Genomic DNA, 15,966 nt, shown 5'->3' on the forward strand with positions numbered 1-15,966 from the left:
AAGTTGACGGTTCATTCCGCTGTGGCAATTACAGACTAATAAAGGGACTAAGCCAAAAAGAAAATGAATGACGAATGAATGAATAAATAAATAATAATAATAAAATAAAAATAAGGTAATAATCTTTACACACAGATGCCGCGTAAGTGGCCTTTTTTAATTTAGAGATGGTACAGTTGAATTGCCTCTGCCACTTCTTCCCCCACCTCAAACCTGAAAGTTGAAGAGAGAACTATATTCTTTGAATAAAAATATTGAGCTAAAGGGAAAAAACGCAGAAGAAATTTGCCATTATATTAATTTTAGCACAGCTGCCAGTCATTTTCACATTAGTTTTTCAGTTAGGGATTAATATTAAAGTAGCCTAGTAAAAATGTCTATACTATAATATTATAATTTGTTATATCCATTATTATTATTATTATTATTATTATTATTATTATTAAGCTATACAATTGACAAAACCCTTAAAAAATTTGCTTTCATTTTGACATAGCTAAAGCACACGTTTAAAGTTATGTAAAAAAAACATCCCATTCTACAGCAGCAGTCAAGTTAGGACACTTAAAAATGCCTTTTGCGTTTGAAGATGATCGACCTGCGAAGTTATGTTTACAGTGTTATAAAAGAAAAAGGTAGGCTATTTAGTGCGTGTGGATTTACCGTAGACAGGCTTTCTGTTTGGCTAATGCCTAAAAATGTAACTAAGTAACACACTAATTTTAGCAACTATTTTTAAATGGCATTTAAAATTTAAATTCATTTTTTTTTATTTAATTTAACATTTAAATATAATTTAATTTAAAACATTTATTTTTTCCTCGCTGATTTTGGTATGGTAATAAAGCGTGATGACTCAGATATGATCTAGTTTAGCTTGCATGTGTGGGCATATTTTGACGTCTTTACCTAAAACTTTAAACATTTATAATATTTAAAATAAAACGGAAAGAAATAAGGAGACTAACATAATTTAAACCACTTATTTGGTGCTTAAACCACCTTCAGAAAGTTTTGCCAGCTGTGGTAGAGCGCAACGGAGGCTCCACTGGAATGTAGCAGATGTGTTAAAACTTGGTATTATTTATTAATATGTTATTAATGTGTTCCTCGTCTTGTACGTCGCCGTGTTATTGTGCGTCAACGTCACGTTTATCTGTCCTTAAGCGCGCATATAGTCGAACATTTCTGCTCGACATCGGTAGAAACAAACTTCACAAGTTAAACTCCGCGGACACTGATGAGCTGCAAGATCTCGGCTTGCTCCGGATGCCTACCCATCCTCCGACCCCCACCTCACCACCTCGCCCACAATGGAGGCGCTTCAAGTGGCGAGAGAGGAAGCAGAAGAGGGGTAAGCGCGGGGGTATCCGAACAAGGCTAGCGGCTAACCCCCACAAACCCACTATCCCCTCCATCATTCTAGCGAACGTACGCTCGCTAGACAACAAACTGGACTACATCCATCTACTTCGTTCATCACATAGGACTGTAAAGGACTGTTGTGCTTTTGTGTTTACCGAAACTGCACATTAGTGAGCAGCAGACAGCCCACCCCGATGCTTTTCTCATCCTGGCAGGGGACTTTAACCATGCAGACCTAAAGAGTGTGTTTACAAAAATACAACAAGACTTTCCAACACGGGGCAATAAAACACTGGACTTTGTTTACACCACACAGAGAGGAGCTTACAAAGCATTCCCCCTCCCCCACCTTGGTGGACCACTTAACTGTCATGCTAATGCCTGCTTACAGACCGATCGTTAAAGTCACCAAACTGGTTTGCAAGGAGATACAAGTGTGGCCAGAAGGTTCTTCAGAGGCTTTACAAGACTGCTTCAATACCACAGACTGGGATATGTTCAAACAGGCTGCCACTCAAAAGAGCAAGAGCACCAGCCCCAATCATGTACACCTTCTACAGAGGCACTTTTGAGAGCATCCTGACCAGCTGCATCACTGTGTGGTTTGGAACCTGCAATGCATCCTGCAGGAAAACACTTCAACGCATAGTGAGAACAGCTGAGAAGATCGTTGGTGTCTCTCTCCCCTCCCTTCAGGACATTTACAGCACACGTCTTACCCGTAAAGCCCTCTGCATAACAGCAGATGCCACCCACCCAATGCACAACTTCTTCAGTCTGCTGCCATCACACACACACACGCGCACGCTCGCACGCACGCACGCACACACACACACACACATATTAATTTATATATATTTGGTTGACAATAAATAAATAAAAGAAAGAATTAATGAATGAATTCTACAGTCTGCTTGTGCCTCTATGTTTGTTAGTTACTGGAGACATCCAGTAAGACACAGTCAAATATTCAGTCCAAATGCACTGGAGAGACCTGAAACATGTTAATTTTTCCTTATTGGCTATATGACATTTAGATGTTGCATATTATTCTGTGGTCTTAAGGAAAGTGTTAAGTATTTCAGCACATAAGAGCAAATATAGCTTATAGCCCATTTCGTTGCGCTCGGCAGCTTTTCACTAATAAAGCTCTTCATGTAAATTTCATTTTTCAATTTTAGCACGTCATATAAAAACATCGCCCTTGCGCCCTCATTTATGATATCCTGCCACCGGGCCTGCTATAGCGAAACTTTATTGTTTGAGAAGAAACAAAAACGGAAACTGTGCATGAAAACCTGGCTGGGAAGACGGCGATAACATGAATTTTCTGTTCTTCAACGAGAAAAAAAAAAAATCGCAGACGCGACACAATGACGGCGTTAATTATACAACGCAGTGTTTACGGTCATATTAACAACTAACATTAATATCAATAACTCCTCTGGCTTTAGACTTTACCTTTTAGAGCTTGTTCTTGTCGGCGCAATTTAAGTTTATTGCATGTATAGCTACGAATCAGATTATGAAGAATGATTAAGAGCATGATTTTCCTTTATTTCATCCTTTCCGTAAGGTGTTTTATTTATTTATTTATTTATAATTTTTTAAATAATGATGACAATATTCACTGTCTAAGCATTCCTCGGTATACTACCAACAAATTACGCCCCTGTACCCAAGTAGCCTACCTAAGTTAATTTACATTTCATGTAAAAATTAAGAAATCAAAAAAGACCAAAGTATTATGCTAAATATCCGTACAAACGAACATGTTTGTTGTTTAACTTTCGTTGATAAAACAACACAATACAGCCTATAATAATGTAGGCTAGTTAAATAGAAATAACTTTAACTGCTTGAAACAGTAAACGTTACATTTTAGAAACTTCACAAATACTAATCAATAATAATATAAATAGTAACGAAGAACAAAAATATTAGCCTAGGCTTGTAACAACAAAAGTCAGATGTTGAAAAAAAACTGCGTCTCTCCGCCTTTTGTTTTCTATTCATATTTTAAATTCTTTGCCAGAAAAACTAACATGTTGACTTTGTTCGGTTTAAGCGGAGACTTATTTGAGATTACAATGTTTCCAGCAGCACTGAGACGGTGTGCCTGCAGTGCATGCAGATACTTTTTCGCAACCGTGGCAAAGAGGGTATCTTGCTCCGCCGCCTGCATTTCTCGGAAACCAGCTCTACATCGCGGAGCGGCGCGTTCTCAACTACCAAATATGCTGCTCCATTTCTCATCAACGTCTACTATTTATCAGTTTCTCTTTTGTATTTGGCCATTTTTGAAAAGGCCTCTCTGCCATACCTGGCTGGAATAGCTGGGCATTTGCGTTCATTAGATGACACCGGAGCTGGCTCCGCATTTCATGGGCTGGGTGACATGACCGCAGCTCTGGAGGTTCGATGTGTTTGTCCATTTAACACTTATTTTTCTAAACAAGCCCAACAAATAGCTTCATCCTAATTATTGATTCGCCTTTCTCGTTCGCCACGAATATAATAAGTAATATAAGTAATATATGTTTTCCAGCGAGGTTCATTGCTGAACTTGAACTTGCTGTATCACGTCTAAGTTAACGTTATATTCATAAATGTATAGGCTACTTGGCAACAAAACAGAAAATGTGTGTTCTAGAGTGATTGTCATCACGGTTACCGTCACAGCCCTTACAATAATTACAATGTAATTTATCAGCTATAAAATGAAAGCCTCAGTTTGGTGCGGAGTTATCATTATACCAAAATCAAGAAAATCTTTGGTGCCGGAATACTTTAAGCCCTGGTAAGATCATGTTTATTACTAAGAAAACTAAATCAAAATTATATTTTAATTGAACACATCTGATCACATAAGGTACGCACAGAAAAGTCTGTTTAGTGTTGTGGAAAGGCAAAGCCGAATATCTGTGGTTAAACTGCCACCCAGCGGTCAAAAGCTGCTGGCGCACCAAGTACCGCTGTCGCCGCGGTATGAATGGCGCCAAAAGGAACACATTGAAGTAGTAACATCTGTATATCATTTGAAGCTATTAGTTGTCCCATATTTTTTACATCCCAACGTTGAATGTTATGGAAAATAGTAATAGTAATGTAACTACCCCCATCATTCCTTCCTCATGCAAATGTGTAAATATTAGATCTGTTCAGCAATAATGTTAATTGCATTGGCATATTTATCTGATGTTTTCCCAGCTTGTAGTAGTCAATCAAAAAGCTATTTTAGTTTCTTTGTTTATATATACACTATAGTTTATATGTACACTAGCAGTGGAATTTACTGCGATGTGACAGGGCGCCATCTGAAATCTTGCCAAGGGTGCCAAATTGGTTAGGGCCGGGCCTGATTACCGTACCTTGAAATTTTGAATAAGTTACATCCCTATTATTTCATATAAATTAGAAAAAAAAAATCAGGCCTAAAGTGTTTGAAGTGTTGATGAAAGTGTGACCTGCTGTAAGCTGTTCCCTAGTAAAACAGATTTCTTACATATTTGCTGCATCTGTAGTCATCATTTAAGTAAGGGAAAAATTGTGATTCAATTTTTAATAACATATAGTAATAACTTGACAAAATAGGATTCATTAAAAGTGATTTAAACCTTTAGGCTTAACATCAAGGATTAAATTTAAGATGGCATACGTTTTGTTCAGTAAAAAACATTATTTAATGTTAAAAAAAGTGTGTAAATCATGTTTAATCAATGCCATCTGTTCATGTAAAATTAACACAAATATTTCAAGCTGGTTTAACATCATTCAATGTTGTTAAGATAATGTGATGTAATCACGTCGAACTACTGTCCACGATTAAATCATGTTTAACCAAAGTTAAGTGTATTTTTTCAACAGACTGAAAGCAAATAAATAAACCTAGCTTTTTGCTTACCTCCCAAGGTGAAATAACTGTCATTGTTGATAGGTATATGAGATGCAGTTTCTTTGAAGTTTTCCAACATGAAAGTGCTAATAAAGCAAACAGACTCTTTAAGTTTCTCATGTAATTAGGACTCACTGAAAAGAACAGACAGAACTGGAATCCACAGCCACACTTAATCATTCTAACTAGGGTGTCTGCTTCATTGGGAATGTCAAAATTAACAGAAAAACCATGAGAAAGGCTTTAATCTGCCTCAGCTAATTTAAAGCTATGATTACCACTCAGGCAAAATAAAAAGTTTGATATATTCAAATAATCACACAAAATGTTTTAGAGCTTGTATTGAAATAAAGGACAAAGAAAAAATATCTTACTTTATTTAACCAGCTACAAAAAAACATTGAGATCAAGATCTCATTTACAAGGGTGACCTGGCTAAGAGGTCTGTAGCTTTGTAGGAAAGCTCATGATCAAATAAAAAGCCCAAATACTTATAACTGGACACTAAATTTATTTGTTAACCATGGGCAGTTGTATTTAATGGTTGGTTCTGCAAAAGGTTGGATAGATTTAGATTATATAGATAGATCAGATAGAACATTTGAATGATTTAGAAAAAAATCATTGATTTAGATTTATCTACATTTCAAACAATATTAGATCCTAAAGTGGAGACTAAACAATATTAAAAGCAGACTGTAAAGAGTGTATGGCCTGGAAAAGTGAAGGAGAGCAACAATATATTACTGTATCATCAGCATACAAATTATAAAAGGCATTTGGAAAGTTGAACAAATTATAAATGAACATAGAGAATAATATAAAAATTGAAGTACAGTTTTTACTATTTAAAAGTTGAATAATTAATGCTTTTTGAAATGAGTCAGATATAAAGATTAAAAAACAACGAATTTGTAGGACAAGTCTTATTTCAGAAATTGATAAATGGAGTAAGGATTTGAATTATTCCTTTTAGCATTTGCATTGAAAGTGTGACTTTGCTTTCTCAGTGGTTTAGGCAAGGACGTCAGGATCTGGTCAAGGGAAAAAGAACAGACACAATTACAGGTCTTTTATAATTTATTTGCACAATAGCAAAAAGGGAAGTCTCAGGAGGAAAAATAAACAAATATTTTCAAAAAATGTTCAAAAACTGGTCCGAAGACTAGTAGGTGAATAAGGGTATCTTCCGTCCAATCCATATTCATTTTCAAACAAAAAAGGAAAATGAAGAAAATGGCCGTTTTTCGTTTGCTCACAAAAAAAATGAAAAAAACAAGATTTTGGCTCGATTTTTAAATTTTTTAATTTAGGGTAGGAAAATGGATAAACGACTTCAAAATTCATTATACACATGTAGGCGGTGCTGAAACGCCCATTTTTTTCTGATTGGCCAACCAAATATGAACTCGTGACGTCGCCCTCAAAATAAGAGCCCTCTGTGGACCAGCACCCAGGTTTTTAATTATTATTATTATTTAATTATATATATAAACTAAGTTTATATTCTGTCATTTGATCAGTTATCAGGCTTACATCAATGAATACATCTGAATGCACGCGCTTTAAAGCTATAAAGTATAAAAATATTATAGTTATTATTGCACATTCGTCTTATTCTTCAGTAGATCTGTAAATGATGTATTTTATAAACTGATCATTAATAAGGACTAAGTTATCAATAACTGTAATTCGCCAAATGGAAAAGGCTTGATTAAATTCCTGTTATTTTTAAAGATTTTCTACAATTTAAGCAGAATTAGGTTAAAGAGAACTTAATTTAGAATAGTGCACGGAATTCTGTGCGCATCACGGGCTTTACGAACGCGCTTTCCTTTTTTATTATTTCATGAAATAGTAAATGCATCAAATAAAATGCAAACAGTTGGCAGCACCGAATAGAAGCCTATATGCAATATTTATATGTGCAATATGGAACTGGGCCTGCTGTAGCACTTTAACATAATTTTCTCACGAAGAGCAAATTTCAAGTTCACAAGTAGCTCAAGGCACAGCCAGCCAGCTCATCTGTTAGTCAGAACTACAAGACATTATTTATTATGAGTTATACGTACAGTATGTGTTTAATTAGTTCCTTTGAAAATTTGTTCATTAATCCAGTGTTTTAGAATGTCTCGAAAGTCTTGTTGTGTGAGAAAATGCATGACAAATAGTCATTGCGGCTGACCGTATTGTATAGTATCGGCTTATTGCCCTTAAACTTTTTTTAGTTTGGTTCTTAAATGACTTGGCAACCTGGAGATGTTGCTCGTGCACAGCCACCGATCATATTGTATTTTATTTGAACCCACTTATTTAAAATATTAGGCCTATAAATAATACAAATAAAAAAATATTTATTTAAAATGTATTACTTATTTATTTAATATATATACAGTTGAAGTCATAATTTTTAGCCTAGCTTTGAATTTTTTTTCTTTTTTAAATATTTCCCAAATGATGTTTAACAGAGCTAGGAAATTTTCACAGTATGTCTGATAATATTTTTTTCTTCTGGAGAAAGTCTTATTTGTTTTTTTTTCGGCTAGAATAGAATCAGTATTAATTTTTTTTATGAACCATTTTAAGGTAAAAATTATTAGCCTGCCGACAACCACACTTCATTTGCATGCTTTGTTTTAGAATGTATAAAAACCTAGTGCTTGCTGTACAGTTGAGAGTTTTCTTTCGATGACGCCATAGCCACGCTCAGTTCTTCTTTTTAAAGGATTCTGCTTTGAAGACAACCGAAAGTTCTCCCTGTTTTTTTCGGCTCTTCTTAGAATTTCACAACAGTTTGGTGCCGTGAGTCAGACTAGAGAAATTCACAACAGTTTTGGTGCCGCGGACCCGGATAGAGTCTGAAATCACCTAAATCAAGTTTGACTCTTCATTTTCAACAAATATCACTTTCCTCAAGACGGAATCGTTCCAGGTCTAGCAACGTAAAGTTGAACAGCTGAGGTCACATATTCTCAACAACTTGATAACTGCAACTCTGATGAAAGTTGAATTTACCTGAAATCTAACTAAGACATCAAGCTCAAGAAAGATCAGACTTCTCTCCAGACTCAATCTTTTCAGTTCAACCATGATTTGGTGAGTTTTCACGCTATAAAAAGAACCGCAAAAACCAGTACATCTAGTTACCCTCTGCGCCTTCAGAGAAGAGTTAACAAACAGCTGTGTGTTTAGTTAGCTAAGTTATCCTCTCAATTTTATTTTGAGGATGAATAAGTAATCCTCTGCATTGCCAGGTAAGTTTAGTTTTTTCTGCTAAAATCTGTATCCTCTTTATCAGGCAGGGAAGTTAGCTTTAGGTGCTAAAATTTTGTTATCCTCTGTGAAGCAGAAAAGATTAACCTTACGTGTTAATATTTGTTGTTTTGTTTTTTATTAGCCTTTCTTGCTAAAATTTGTATCCTCTGTTTTGAAGCAGGGAAGATTAACCTTACGTGTTAATATTTTGTTTTGTTTTTGTTTAGCATGAAGTGCTAGTAGTTTGTGTTTGTCCTTTGCATTGTCAGGGAAGATCAACCTTACGTGTTAATATTTTGTTTTTGTTTAGCATTGAAGGATAGCATTTTTTATTGTTAGGCTTTGTTAACATTTACTAATGAATACAGACATAAGGGGTTTCTTTTTCTGAGAAGTTAAGTGCCATATGTGCATAAGAGAAGAGTTGATGGGCTGCTCTCAGCAACCTGCCTGTTATCGGGCATATGTAAAATGCAGAGAGCTCTAAAATGTATGAACTGTGTGTTTGGACTCTGAAACATTTGCCTAGTGTAGGACTCAAATGGTCCATTGCATGTTCAAAAATTGACAGAGATCTGAGTTGAAAATTAAGAAGTTTTATTTTGAATGCAAGAAGTTAGAGAATACAATTTCTGCGCAGGAGAGATGTTCTATTGTATCAGCCTCTCCCATGATACTGTCCTTCATACTTTTATACTGTCTCTCACACACTTTCTAAACCCAACCCTATTTGACTAATATGGTGTTGAGAGGTTCACCATTCAGCAACCAGATATTCCTCTTCCTAGTATCTGTGTATCTTCTCTTAACAGTTCACCTTTTAAGGCAGATGTTTCAGAGCACGTACACACAGCTTATACATCTTGTCACTCTTCATCACCCCCACCCAAAAACAGGATGCGCTAGCATCCGGTAACATTTCTGTATTCTTTGTGCTCATAAAATAGCAGTTAACTCTTTAAAGCAAAAGCCTTCATGTCTATATATACTACATACTTACTAACAAAGCTTAAAAAAAATGCTTATCCTTCAATCCCTCTCTTGGCCTCTGAAAAGAGGCCACACCACTTAATAAACACTTAAAAAATCTCAGAATTCTTGGTCCAATATGTCCAGATGAGCTTGGGTCGAAAACCTCTGTGAGGAAAGACACCCAAGCGGCCCCCTAGTTGGCTTATGGGCAGCCACCACATGTTCACCTGACACATCATATCAGACTACTAGAAAGAAAAGTACTTAAAACGTAATAATAATAATAAAAAAAAAACATTCCCTACAAACCAGTGTGCTCAGGCTGGACTGGGCCGAAAACCCCTGTGGGGAAAGTCACCCAGTCGGTCCCCTAATTGACGTTTGGGCAACCACAACATCTCAGCTGAGTCAATCACACTGAAATTATCTAGACTACAAACATTTCAATAATCAAAATTTAAATCTCAACACATTTTCAAACAGCAAATTTCTCAAACATCAACACATAACTTTTGATGAATCAGCATCTGCAAAGAAGCACAGTTATTGGGAAAAAACAATATTTATAAGTCATATTCCTCTTCCTCCTCCTCATTATTTCCAGAAGATATCAGCAGAGGCATTGTGTAAGGGGGTGGGGCTCCATCTTTCTTTTCAAATGCTGCTATTATCACCCTGTTACACAATGTTCTGATACAAGGGATGCAACAGCATCCACAGGTCACTATTATGTCCACAAATGTAGCTATAGAGATCAAAATTGATGTAAACATGGTTTTATATTTTCCAAACACACCGGTCAGCCAATCATCAAATGGGTTATTTACACCAGAGTGTTCTGCCATTGTTTTGGAAAGGGTTTTTAATCCTTCTAAAGCCCTCATTACTGACCCGTCTGGGCGGTATTATTGGTAATAAAAGCAAAAATCTTGGAACATGGCACCCCTTTTCCGCCAATAGCATGTCTAGTGCTATTCTATTTTGTATTGCCATTAATGAGGCTGGGGCCACTTGTTCTGATAATCCTTCTACAGCATCTTGTGTCAGATTTGCCAGTCTCATCACATTATAGTGCACATAATTTATTCTATCCACATTTTTACTTGGGGTGACAGGGAATAGGGATGAAATTATTGGGATATTCTCGAACCCAGCAGCAATTTGGTCTACTAGTTTTGTATTCATCAGGGACTCCTCTTCGGACTCCTATTTAGTCTATATAGGTTCGACAATTAGTAGTTAGTTCAAAGCTTCTCCTTCGTCTCGTGGCTGTAATTTGGTGTTTATGTCCAATCATTGTGACTAGTGCAGCTAACCTGACCATTGCACATATACCTTCTGTAGTTTTCCCTTTTATTCTTACAAACAATCTTTTCCCTCCACAATAATAATATAGTCCTCCCTGCGCCCAAGGTCCTATTATATCCCCTGCATTGTTGATAATCTGTTTGCACCACAAAGGGTTAATATGCTTTCTCTAGTATATCCTCTGGGGTTAATTTGGTATAGTCCATTCTATTACAACCCTTCGACCTCTAATTTCTCTACTATGATCTCTGATTGGGGTCATATAGTCGTTGTCTTGTTTCTATCTATTACATTGACCTTATCTAAAAACTCAACTTCTATGATTCCCAGGGGGTCAGTTCCTGATATCTCAACTCCTAATAGTATATGGAGAAACTTAGGCGGATTGTTTTTCCCAGCATAATGGGTCTCATCTAGGGGGTATCCTGTCCACTCCCTTATCGACATAGTTATAGAGTTCTGGGTAGGACTATAATCCCTTTGTATTTTCAGTTTTCTCCACTCGTTTTTTAAAATTCCCTAACCATGTTGGGTTTGGCATCCATTTCCCTGTGTACCCCACTACTTGATCCCACCCTCTACACCACCTTTGATCTGCCTTACCCATCGTGTTACACCATGCATTCATAGTCTGATCAAAACAAACATATACGTCATAACCTCGCCCCGAACTATTGTGTCCCCCACAGTCAATTACCTGACATAGATCAAATGTGTAAGATGTCGTCTCTCCCTTTACATATTTTATGGACAGCCCTCCATAATACTTGGAACACCTGTTTTCTTCCCCTAGGGATCTTTTTACTCTGGTTGGTTTTACAGTTGAGGTTTCATTCCTGTTCTGACTTTTTCCCACTCCTAGAATTGTCCCCACTATTATCAGTGTTAATATCCCCACTATCCCCAATAGTTTCCAGTTTTCCCACAACTTGACCCTCATGTTTTATTGATGCTGGTTTTCCTTATTATTCAATTCTGGTCCTCCCTTTATCTTATTTTTCACAGCGTTATTGTATTAACAGCAAGTAATATATAATCAATATCAAAGCTACAATAAAAAAATAGCAAGCACAGTAAACTTATTCTAATGTATAAACTGAAATAGTTATATTCTGGCCTTTAAATGTCTTTTCAATAATGTGGAGAACTCTATAAAATTCCAACTTGTCCAAACCACACCCCTATGGATAATGTGGTGATGTGTAATTTGTCACACCACGTTCTCATGCAGATTAGACTGCTCTCAAAGTCCTCATATGTGGTTAGGTCTCTAGCAAGTGTTTTTGTGATCAGGTGGAAAACTATTCTGTCTGCCTCGTGAGTTATAGCACAGTCACCTTTCGTTTTTCTCTGGGCCTTTACCTTGTCAACCCCATATCTTTCTCTGAATTTTTCGCTATGCCCGCTCCAAATACACAGTCTGCACTGACACAATGGGCTATAGCTTCTCCTTTAGGGGCTGTGAATAAGTCCCTAGTTTTGTGGACCACCTGCAAAGTTTGTGGGTTACTTTGTGATGGATGAAAATTTTTCCGTGAGTATGAGTTTGTGTGTCACCGCCTTTTGTGGTACCCTCACTCCCTCCTTCACCTCCTGTGGTATACTCCCTCTCTTGGACCTGCGAAGCAAGGTCCACTCTGGTGTCGTTTAATTATCTGGACTGTGGGTCCGCTGGACATTACTTAATTTGAGCAGACCAGCGAGGCTCTTTCCATTTACGCCTGTAGATTCTCAATACCACTCAGTCCCAAGTTTGGTCAGGTAGGGGTGCTGGATATTCGTGTCCCCTAAAATCAGTTGGTAACATTTTGTCAAAAGATTCAATTAGAGCAGTCAATTTGTCATAGTAAAGTTTTGTGTGATAATAGTTGTACTGGTTCCAATTGTAGTGTGGTAAGTGGGCCAGGAAATTGGCGACCAGTCAACAGTTCAAAAGGCGTGTATCCTGTTGACCTACTTACAGAGCTCCTTACTGACATGAGAGCCAGTGGAAGAGCAGCCAACCATGTCAATTTAGTCTGTGCACAGATTTTAGCCAATTTGTTTTTCAATGTTAGATTCAACCGCTCAACCTTACTTTGTGACTGTGGGTGATAGACTGCCCCGAAATGGTGTACTAAACCCAATACCTTTTCTACATCAGCCAAATGTTCATTTTTAAAGTGTGAGCCGTTGTCAGATCTTACTCAGCTCGGAAAACCATGACGTTGGATGTAATGGTTTATCAGACATTTAATGACAGCAGTGCTGTCTTCCTTGCCCACCGGGAAGGCCTCTGGCCATCCAGTATATGCATCAATCTTAACAAGCAAGTGTCGTTTACCATTTACCTTTTCAATCATGTCAGTGAAATCAATTATAACTTCATCCCCAGGGCCATTTGCCAATGGGAACGATCCCTAAGATGGTTTCATAGTTGGTTTGACATTGTGCATCTGACAGATGTCACATGCCGTTATGTACCCAGAAATTAGGTGCGGCATAAAAGGATGCCACCATGATTGCAATGCTCGCGACATTTGCTTATCACCACAGCGTGCATGTGTGTGGGCTTCTTTCAACACGCTTGGGACTAGTGACGCTGGGAGCAAAGCTCTACCATCAGGTGCTGCCCAAAGCTCATCCTCGTGTCTGATTGCCCCTTTGTTCACAGACTTTTCTTCAGGAGCAGCCATGTCTTGCTGCTCAGATAAGAATTCTCTTGAGAATTCTGGTAGGAGGGATGTCACGTATGGCTCAGATGTGACCACAAACTGACCCTGTAGGTAGTCTGAGGCACGTTTTGCCGCCAAGTCTGCTGCTTCATTTCCTTTTGATATTAAGTCAGTTCCTTGAGAATGACCAGTGCACTTAATAATAGCCACTTTGTTTGACAACATTATGGCTTCAGAGAGCTCTCTTGCTTCTTTCTCATGAGTAATAGGCCGGCCAGAAGAAGTTGTGAATCCACATCTGATCCACACAGGCGGCTCCACGTGGGCTGTGGACACTGCATATGCAGAATCAGAGTAGATGTTGACAGACTGTCCTTTTGAGTGTCTCAATGCATTGATTAGGGCCAATAGTTCTGCTTTTTGTGCAGATTGTTTGCCAATTAGGGGTTCCAGATTGTATGGTGACCAATTGATCATTCTGTAATTTAACCACAGCAAAGCCTGCTTTCAGAGTTCCATCATCTGCCCTGTGGCAGCTACCATCTGTAAATAGTGTTATTGGGTTGTCTGCTTCAGGAAGTGGGGAGGCATTCAGGCCCTTATTTTATTTTTAGCTGACTTCCTCTCCTCAAACTGCAGTTTCAGAAGTTCTTTTGCAGCTTTAGCAACTCACTTCCCTCTTTGCTCTTTCTACTGCTTTGTCTATGAAATCTACTGCATACCTTTCCCATTTAGTATCATCACTGCCTGGTACCTCAGGAGACTGTTCCATGGCCTGGGTCACACCAGCTGGAGCTCCTTGTAATACTGCTGCCCTGAAAATTCTATTAGTAACAGCGTTAGACATTTGGTTTTCATCGCATGCTTCTTCTCAGTCTTTGAAAGTATCTATTTATGTATGCTGCTCCTTTTTACCACCCCAATGTTTAAATTTCATGTTCTCTATTAACCACTAACTGCTTCGACTGCTGGCTTAAAGTTGGGTTTTAGTTGGGTTTTGGAGTGATCTTGGTATAGTCTCTGTAAGGTGGGGCAGTGGGCGTCGGTATCTGATCAGTCTTAGTCTCAGCCTCAGCTTCCTGTTTTTTACTCAGTTTAGCTTCAGCTTCTTTGCTGTTCACTTCCCTTTTCTTAGATTTCAACACAGTTGCTGCAAGTGTGACTCTAGACCATCTTAAATTGCATCTTACTCTTTTTGTACATACAATCAGTACTATAATGTTCAATAATTTCACGCGTACATTCTCTCAGTTCTTTTGTAAATTTTTCCTATCTTTTTTGATCAGTTTGTGCCAATAAGATATCTACCATTTTATCCCATTGTTGTCTTAAAGGAGGACAATCATATTCCTCACATTCTCTATCAAATTCTCCTTCCATTTTATTTATTGTGTTATTTAATCCCTACACTCTCCCTATTTCTCAATTCACTAAACCTGCTATCCTTGAGAAATGTCTTGAAGATATCAAGTCCTCGTCAAGACCAGAGGGATCTTCAAGTTTTTTGCCTTCTCAGGAAAAAGGACTTCTCCGTTAGATAGATGTAGGCCTTTTACATACACTATCCATCCTGATTGTTGAAGAGTCAATTGTCTTCGTCAAGACAAAATTTCTTCAACTAGTTTTGCCTTTTTAGGGAAAAGGACTTCTCTTTAGACTCTAAAAGTCTACCCTAAGTGCCTCCTTAGAGAAAAGGACTTCCCCTAGACCCTAGTGATCTACTCTAATTCTCTTTATTCTTTCTCTCACAACTCATTCATCTATATTCATTCACAATTTCAAATTAGTTTAATTTACGTATTTTATAATTTCTTGCATGTCAAAATGTCATCAAATACATGAACACTATATTTACTGATGCCAAAAACCGTTCATTTAGAATATTCAATAGCAGAATTTAAGTAAAAGGTTTCTACTTACCTTTGTATAGAGAGGTCTCTCTGGTTTTGGCATCAGAAACAAACGTCCATCTATTTGACAATCTCCAGTCAATCACGTCGTCGGGTCACCAATTGTAGGACTCAAATGGTCCATTGCATGTTCAAAAATTGACGGAGATCTGAGTTGAAAATTAAGAAGTTTTATTTTGAATGCAAGAAGTTAGAGAATACAATTTCTGCGCAGGAGAGATGTTCTATTGTATCAGCCTCTCCCACGATACTGTCCTTCATACTTTTATACTGTCTCTCACACACTATCTAAACCCAACCCTATTTGACTAATATGGTGTTGAGAGGTTCACCATTCAGCAACCAGATATTCCTCTTCCTAGTATCTGTGTATCTTCTCTTAACAGTTCACCTTTTGAGGCAGATGTTTCAGAGCACGTACACACAGCTTATACATCTTGTCACTCTTCATCACCCCCACCCAAAAACAGGATGCGCTAGCATCCGGTAACATTTCTGTATTCTTTGTGCTCATAATATAGCAGTTAACTCTTTAAAGCAAAAGCCTTCATGTCTATAGATACTACGTACTTACTAACAAAGCTTAAAAAAAATGCTTATCCTT

This window comes from Danio aesculapii, chromosome 1 (genome assembly GCF_903798145.1).
Source record: "Danio aesculapii chromosome 1, fDanAes4.1, whole genome shotgun sequence".
NCBI lineage: Eukaryota > Metazoa > Chordata > Actinopteri > Cypriniformes > Danionidae > Danio > Danio aesculapii.